Here is a 7,007-nt window from a genome sequence, read left to right on the forward strand (position 1 = left end):
GCCTGCCGTGCCCACATGCCTCCCCCAGCCCCACCTGCCGCACCTACATGCCTCCCCCAGCCCCACCTGCCGCACCTGCATGCCTCCCGCAGAGCGTCTCCCGGCCCCGCCTGCCGCCCCCCTCCCCCGGAGTGTCCCCCAGGCCCACCTGCCAGCCCCCTCCCCCAGAGCATCCCCCGGCCTCGCCTGCCGCACCCATCCCCCGGAGCGTCCCCCGGCCCAGCCTGCCACACCCATCCCCCGGAGCGTCCCCTGGCCCAGCCTGCTGCACCCACGCACCTCCCCTGGAGCGACGCGTCCCCTGGCCCTGCATGCTGCCCCCACACGCATCCTTCCTGAGTGTCCCTGCCTGCCCTGGGCAGCTGCCCCCTGCAGCTCCGCACTGTGCTCCCTTCCCGGCTGCTGCTGTGGCCGGCTACAAGGAACCGGCCCCGGGGACAGGCTGAGGTGGTTGCTGCGCCTTCAGAGGGAGGAGGCGCATGACAGCCCCCACCCCACCCCGGGAGGCGACTCCGAGTCGACTCGGGGGGGCTTATCCTGGCTGGACCTCCTGAGCAGCAGCCTGGGGGGGACTTTGGTGAGTGTCATGCTGGGGGGGCCAGGGAGGGTCTCCCCTCCCCCGCAGCTCGCTGTTGCCAGTGGGGAGAGGGCTGGGGGGGCAGTCTGCCTGCTGCACCCCACACTCCTCATCCCCAGCCCCACACCCTGCACCCCAACCCAGCCCAGAACCCACGCCCAGCACCCAAACTCCCTCCCAGAGCCCGCACCCACTCCTGCACCCCAACCCCCTGCCCTAGCCCAGAACCTGCACCCAGCACCCAAACTCCATCCCAGAGCCTGCACCCCTCCCGCACCCAAACTTCCTCTCAGATCCTGTACCCCAAACCCCCTCCCACACCCAAACACCCTCCCAGAGCCTTAGGCAGATGTGGGGGTGGGGAAGGGGCAGCGGGAGTCGGACTTGGACCTGTTCTGGGCACCACCAAAAATTATACAAACCTGCAGCCCCTGATTGGGTTAGCATGGGGCACTTCCTATTGGGAGACAGATGGAGGAGGTCTCACGTAGCCAGTAGTAAATCATCCTTGGAGATTTTAAAAAATGATAGATACTTTTCTAACACAAAGTTTTGGACCCAACTGGGGTGACTCTACTGTGGGCCTCATTGTGGTGGATAAAGATGAATTGATCATTGAACTAGATGTTAGTGGTTGCCATGGGGCCAGTGATCATGACTTGACTGTATTCAGTAAGGACCAGTTAGGAGGTTTTGGAACAAATTGATAAATTAAACAGCAATAAGTCATCAGGTCCAGATGGGATTCACCCAAGAGTTCAGAACAAACTCAAATGTGAAATTGGAGAATTACCAACTGTGGTATGTAACCTATCCTTTAAATCAGCTTCTGTACCAGATGGCTGGAGGATAACTAATATGACGCCAATTTTTAAAGAAGGCACCTGAAGCAATCACGGCAATTACAGGCTGGTAAGCCTAACTTCAGTACCCTGCAAACTGGTTGAAACTATAGTAAAGAACAGAATTATCAGACACAGAGATTAACATGATTTGTTGTGGAAGAGTGAACATGGTATTTGTAAAGGGAAATCATGCCTCATCAACCTACTAGAATTCTTTGAGGGGGTCAATAAGCATGTGGACAAGAGTGATCCCCCATGGGTTTGTACTGAGACCAGTACTGTTCATCATATTTAGAAATGATCTGGAAAAAGGGTTAAACAGTGAGGTGGCAAAATTTGCAGATGATACAAAACTACTCAAGATAGTTAAGTCCAAGGCAGACTGTGAAGAGCTACAAAGGGAACTCACAAAACTGGGTGACTGGGCAACAAAATGGCAGATGAAATTCAGTGTTGATAAATGCAAAGTAATGCACATTGGAAAACATAATCCCAACTCTACATATAAAATAATGGAGTCTAAATAAGAAAGATTTTGGAGTCATTGTGGATAGTTCTCTGAAAACATCCATCCAATGTGCAGCAGCAGTCAAAAAAGCGAACAGAATGTTGGGAATCATTAGGAAAGGGATAGATAATAAGACAGAAAATATATTGCCTCTCTATAAATCCATGGTATGCCCACATCTTGAATACTGCAGGCAGATCTGGTCCCCCCATTTCAAAAAGATATATTGGATTTGGAAAAGATACAGAGAAGGGCACTGCAAATGATTAGGGGTGTGGAACAGCTTCCATGTGAAGAGAGATTAATAAGACTGAGACTTTTCAGCTTGGAAAAGAGACGACTAAGGGGGATATGCTAGAGGTCTATAAAATCATCACTGGTGTTGAGTGAGTAAATAAGGAAGTGTTATATACTCTGTCCCATAACACGAGAACTAGGGGTCACCAAATCAAATTAATAGGTAGCAGGTTTAAAAACAAACAAAAGGAAGTATTTTTTCACACAACGCAGTCAACCTGTGGAACTCTACCAGGGGATGTTGTGAAGGCCAAAACTATAACAGGGTTCAACAAAGAACTAGATAAGTTCATGGAGGATGGGTCCATCAATGGCTATTAGCCAGGATGGGCAGGGATACAAAGCCATGCTCTGAAGTGTCCCTAGCCTCTGTTTGCCAGTAGCTGGGAATGGGGGACAGGGGATGGATCACTGATGATTATCTGTTCGGTACATGCCCTCTGGGGCACTGTCAGAGGATGGGATATGGGCTGGATGGACCATTGGTCTGACCCAGTACAGCCGTTCGTATGAACAATAGAGGACAGCCCCACCCAGCAATATTTAGATTTGGTGCACTGAAAGAGCTAACTTTCCAAAGCTGACAAAAATTATTAGTGAAAGTGTTTGGAGGCAAAACAGTAAACAGAACTATGTGAATGAAAATTGGGAGCTGTTGTTTAAGAGGCTTGTTAGATGGGGGCAAAGGCCACATTGCATAATTAGCGGAGCTTGCAATGGCCTTCCACTCAACTCACTGACATTTCTCAGTCTGTAAATGCAGTAACAGTTTTAAATTCTAGAGCCAACCAATCAAAAAATTTCAGGTCTCACTCCCTCCCTCCCCCAGGAGACACCCACATCCTCTGTCCCCTTTCTGCCCCCGCATCCTCTGCAAACTTTCAAAGATGGATGCCTGTGATCAGTGATGAACTGCCAAAATCTTAGGAACCGGTTCCCTACCAGGTCTTCGGCGGCACGGCTCCGGCAGCTGAAGGACCCGCCACCGAAGACCCGTTATGGAACCGCCCAGTGAGTACACCCCCCACCCATGTCCTGCCCCCGACTGCCCCCCTCAGAAACCGCAACCCATAACCCCCCCCCCGCTCCTTGTCCCCTGACCACTCCTTCCCGAGACCCCCAACCCTAACTGCCCCCCAGGACCCCACCCCCTGCCCAACTCGCCCTGCTCCCTGTCCCCTGACTGCCTGACCCCATCCACCACCACCCCGACAGACCCCCGGAACTCCCACGCTGCACCTACCCAACCCCCCCTCCCCATCCCCTGACCGCCCCCCAAGAACCTCTGCCCCATCCAACCCCCCCACCCCCCGCTCCCTGTCCCCGCCTTATCCAACCTCCCCGGCCTCTTACCCCCGCCGGGGCCGGGCCGGAGCTGCGCCATGCGGCCGGAGTCAGGGCCGGGGCCCAGCCCGGAGACGCGCCGCGCGGCCGGGGCCCGGGGTCGGGCCGCGCGGCTGGAGTTGGGGCCAGGGCTGGGCCGGAGCCGGGCAGCGCCGCATGGCCGGAGTCGGGGCCGGGCCGGAGCCAGGCAGCGCCACACGGCTGGAGCTGGGCCAGGCCGGGCGGCGCCTGGAGCCCTCCTCGTGCCCCGCCCTCGCCCCAGCTCACCTGCAGGAAGCCCTGCTGGAGGGGAGGAGAAGCCGGGGGGAGCGTCAGGGGAGGAGGCAGAGCTAGGTGAGCTGGGGCCGGGAGCAGGGCAGGGAGCTGCCAGAGATTTTGTTAAATTTAAAAGCCCCTTTAGAACTGGGACAACCGATTCTAAAAGGGCTTCTAAATTTAACAACCGGTTCCCGCGAACCGGTGGAAACCGGCTCCAGCTCACCACTGCCTGTGATGGTCAAGGTTTAGGCCCTTCATTGTGCCGGGCGGGGGTGTGTGGAGCGTGAGAGAGAGAGAAGATGGTACAGGAGTCCAGGGCCTCCCACTCTGACCCAGGCCCTTCTGAGGGCAACACAAGGGTCTAACACCTAGGAGTGCCATAAAGCTGCCGTCCCTGGGCCACCCCCTATGACCCTGCTATTGTCCAAAGTTCACAGCCTATCACAGGTTGGCACCTCTTCACAGCCAGGCATGGCATGGCAGCTCTCTCCCTCTTGGGGTGGCAGCTGCCTGCTCTGATGACATGGCCCTCCAGCCAGGTCAGTTCCAAGCTTCTCCCCTTCCAGTGTAGTCAATAAACAAAAGCCAAGGAATCAACACCTCAAAAACTGGTTAGTAGGCATGAAGGGGAAATGCCATTCTCTCTCTCTCTCTCTCAGTATAACAGAAGCAGGTCCTCCCTTCCCTCAGGCTTGGACCTTCAGGCAGTTGCTGAGTGGGAGATCTTGCCTTCCCTCAGTGCCTTCAAGGTAGAAATCCTTCCTCTTGCCTGGTCTGCCCACAAGTGAGCTGTTCTGCTCCCTTTTAAATCCCCCTCCCCCAGTCTGTGCATCCCCTGCAGGTGTGTTGGGGTGAGGCTGGATGAGGCCAGAGCAGCTCCTTAACCCTTTGTTGCCCAGTGTGGGATTTGTATTCCCCATCAGAAGTCCAAACAGAGGGGAAAGAACCTTGGAGTTACACCTTCCCATACTGTTAACAGCTAACAAGCATCAGTCAGATCCAGCTTATTTTTATTATTGATTTAAAGTAAAAATCAGTGTTACACACTGCACAGGCTGTGCGTGTACATCTGTGAATCTTCAGGGCAGAAGTGAGATTGAGTGTACACGAGAATTTATGAGAGAGTGGTATAGAAGCATTCCAAAATGGTGCAAAGCATGGCCTTGTGGACAGATAGAATCCCCCACTTTGCTTTCTTTCTCCGCTCCCTCCCCCATGGCAATACAATGAATATACCCTGTTTCATTTCATTGGAACACACAGGGCCAAGCCTGCTGCCTGGGAGTGCGCATGCTACGAGTGGCTAGCAGTGGGCCAGGAGGAGGATGAGGAGGACCATGGAGGAAGTTTTGGAGATAGTGGGAAGGAGGCGCAAAGAGCACCTTGCTTTCAAAAGAGCCAAGTAGGAGAGGGACACGGTCCATGTAGAGAGACTGCTCTAGGGCTTCCTGGACAAAGAGAGGAGGAGCAGGGCTCAGGATATGTGGGCCAGCAGGGTGGTTCATCCAGTTCACATCACAGCGCCAGCACCAATGCATGTGCCAGCTGCATTGTGCAGGTCCATGTAGACTTGACAGAGGGATGGTGTTCCTGGTCCTGGCTCACAATGGTAGAAGGGTGGAGTTTGTGGCAGGGCCAGTGAGCAAAATTACAGAGGGGGTTTCTGTTCCAAACTATTGACAGTTGTGTGTCTGAGAGAAAGATCCTCTAACCTCTGTCCAAGAGACATAGCCCCGACTCCAAGAGCAGTGAGGTAGCAGAGCCATATACTGCACCTTTTCTGGTCAGGCCTGAACTCTCCAATTCCCTGAAGAATGTTCTGACACTTGTAGCAAATTGCCAGCACTATTATGAGGGGTCCCACGCTTTCTCCTCTTGTGGGGATTCAGGGTGCCATTTCTCACCCCTGAACTGGGGTATCAACTGTCCCACTAGTGTCCCAGAAAAGGGGAGTGGAGAGGGAGGGATCCAGGCCCACCCTCTACTCCTGGGCTACTTCCCTCTCCGGCCTTTCAGCTTGTGGGGCTTCCTGCCCTCTCTCCACTTGTGCCAAGTTTCTCCTAACCCCTTGTTCCTGTAGAGTCCCTCTGCTCTGCACAAGCCGGGTTTCCCTTTACCCAGGGTCTTGGTCTTCTGGCCCACCACAGCACTTCTCTAAACTGCTCTCCACTCTTACACCAACCCACTCTGCTTCAACTCTTTCCTCCAAACTGCTCTCTGCTCTAATACCAAACCACTCTGCTTCAACTCCTCCAACTGTCTGATTGAAGCAGGGGGGTTTTATCAGGTGACTGGCTTCAGGTGCTCTAATTGGCTTAATTGGTTTCAGGTGCTCTAATTAATCTGTAGCAGCCTCTCTTCCCTCTACAGGGAATAAGGCTCTCCTCATCCTGGGGCTTACATATCTCCCATCTATCACTCTCCTGCTGCCCTCTGGCCATGCTATATCACACACTTAATAGCTTTTATATTTTCACTGTAGCGATTATTCAGATGCTCAGCCAAATGGGCCAGGTCCTGCTCCCATGCACTGCCTCACTTTCCCCCTCTCTAAAGTGGGGATAATCCTGACCCACATTTAGAAAGTGATTGATCCTCTGCTCTTGCTTCCCAAGTTCCTGCCCTCCTTGTCCAACACTGGCCTCTGCCCTATTCCCCAAACGTCCATGCCCATGTTAGAGCCTGTCTCACCCTGCAACTGCACGGTCTCATACTCAGTCTCCTGCCAGCAAATGGAAGCTCCCCCTGTATCTGGAGCTTCAATCGCATGTCCTGAGAGCTGTCTTGCACAGCGTGTTCGCCATGGGCATGGCAGATCATCAGCCTCCACCTCTGTCCCAGGAGTAGGATGGCCTCTGGTTTCTGCTCCCTCAGGCACCTGGAGCTGCTGAGATAGGGGTGGGGTTGGCAGAGCCTGAGAACAGCCCATGAGGTTAAGAAATGGCAGGGAGAGCCTCTTCCCTCCATGGGACATTACATTGTCCCTCTGTGGGCAGTCCTTGCTTTCCGCAGGCTGTGCCTTGGTTCCAGCACTCTGTCAGGAAGCCCAGCTCCCATCCCCTAGCAGCTTGGCCGTTCCATACCCTGCTGTGCACCAGGCCCTCTGCAGAGAGCTGCTCTGGGCAAGGACTGCAGAGCCAGCTGTCACCCTGGCAGGTGTAGCCCCAGGTTCCATAAC

The sequence above is a fragment of the Terrapene carolina genome, unplaced genomic scaffold, assembly GCF_002925995.2.
Source record: "Terrapene carolina triunguis isolate 2854851 unplaced genomic scaffold, T_m_triunguis-2.0 Scaffold167, whole genome shotgun sequence".
NCBI classification, from domain to species: Eukaryota; Metazoa; Chordata; order Testudines; family Emydidae; genus Terrapene; species Terrapene triunguis.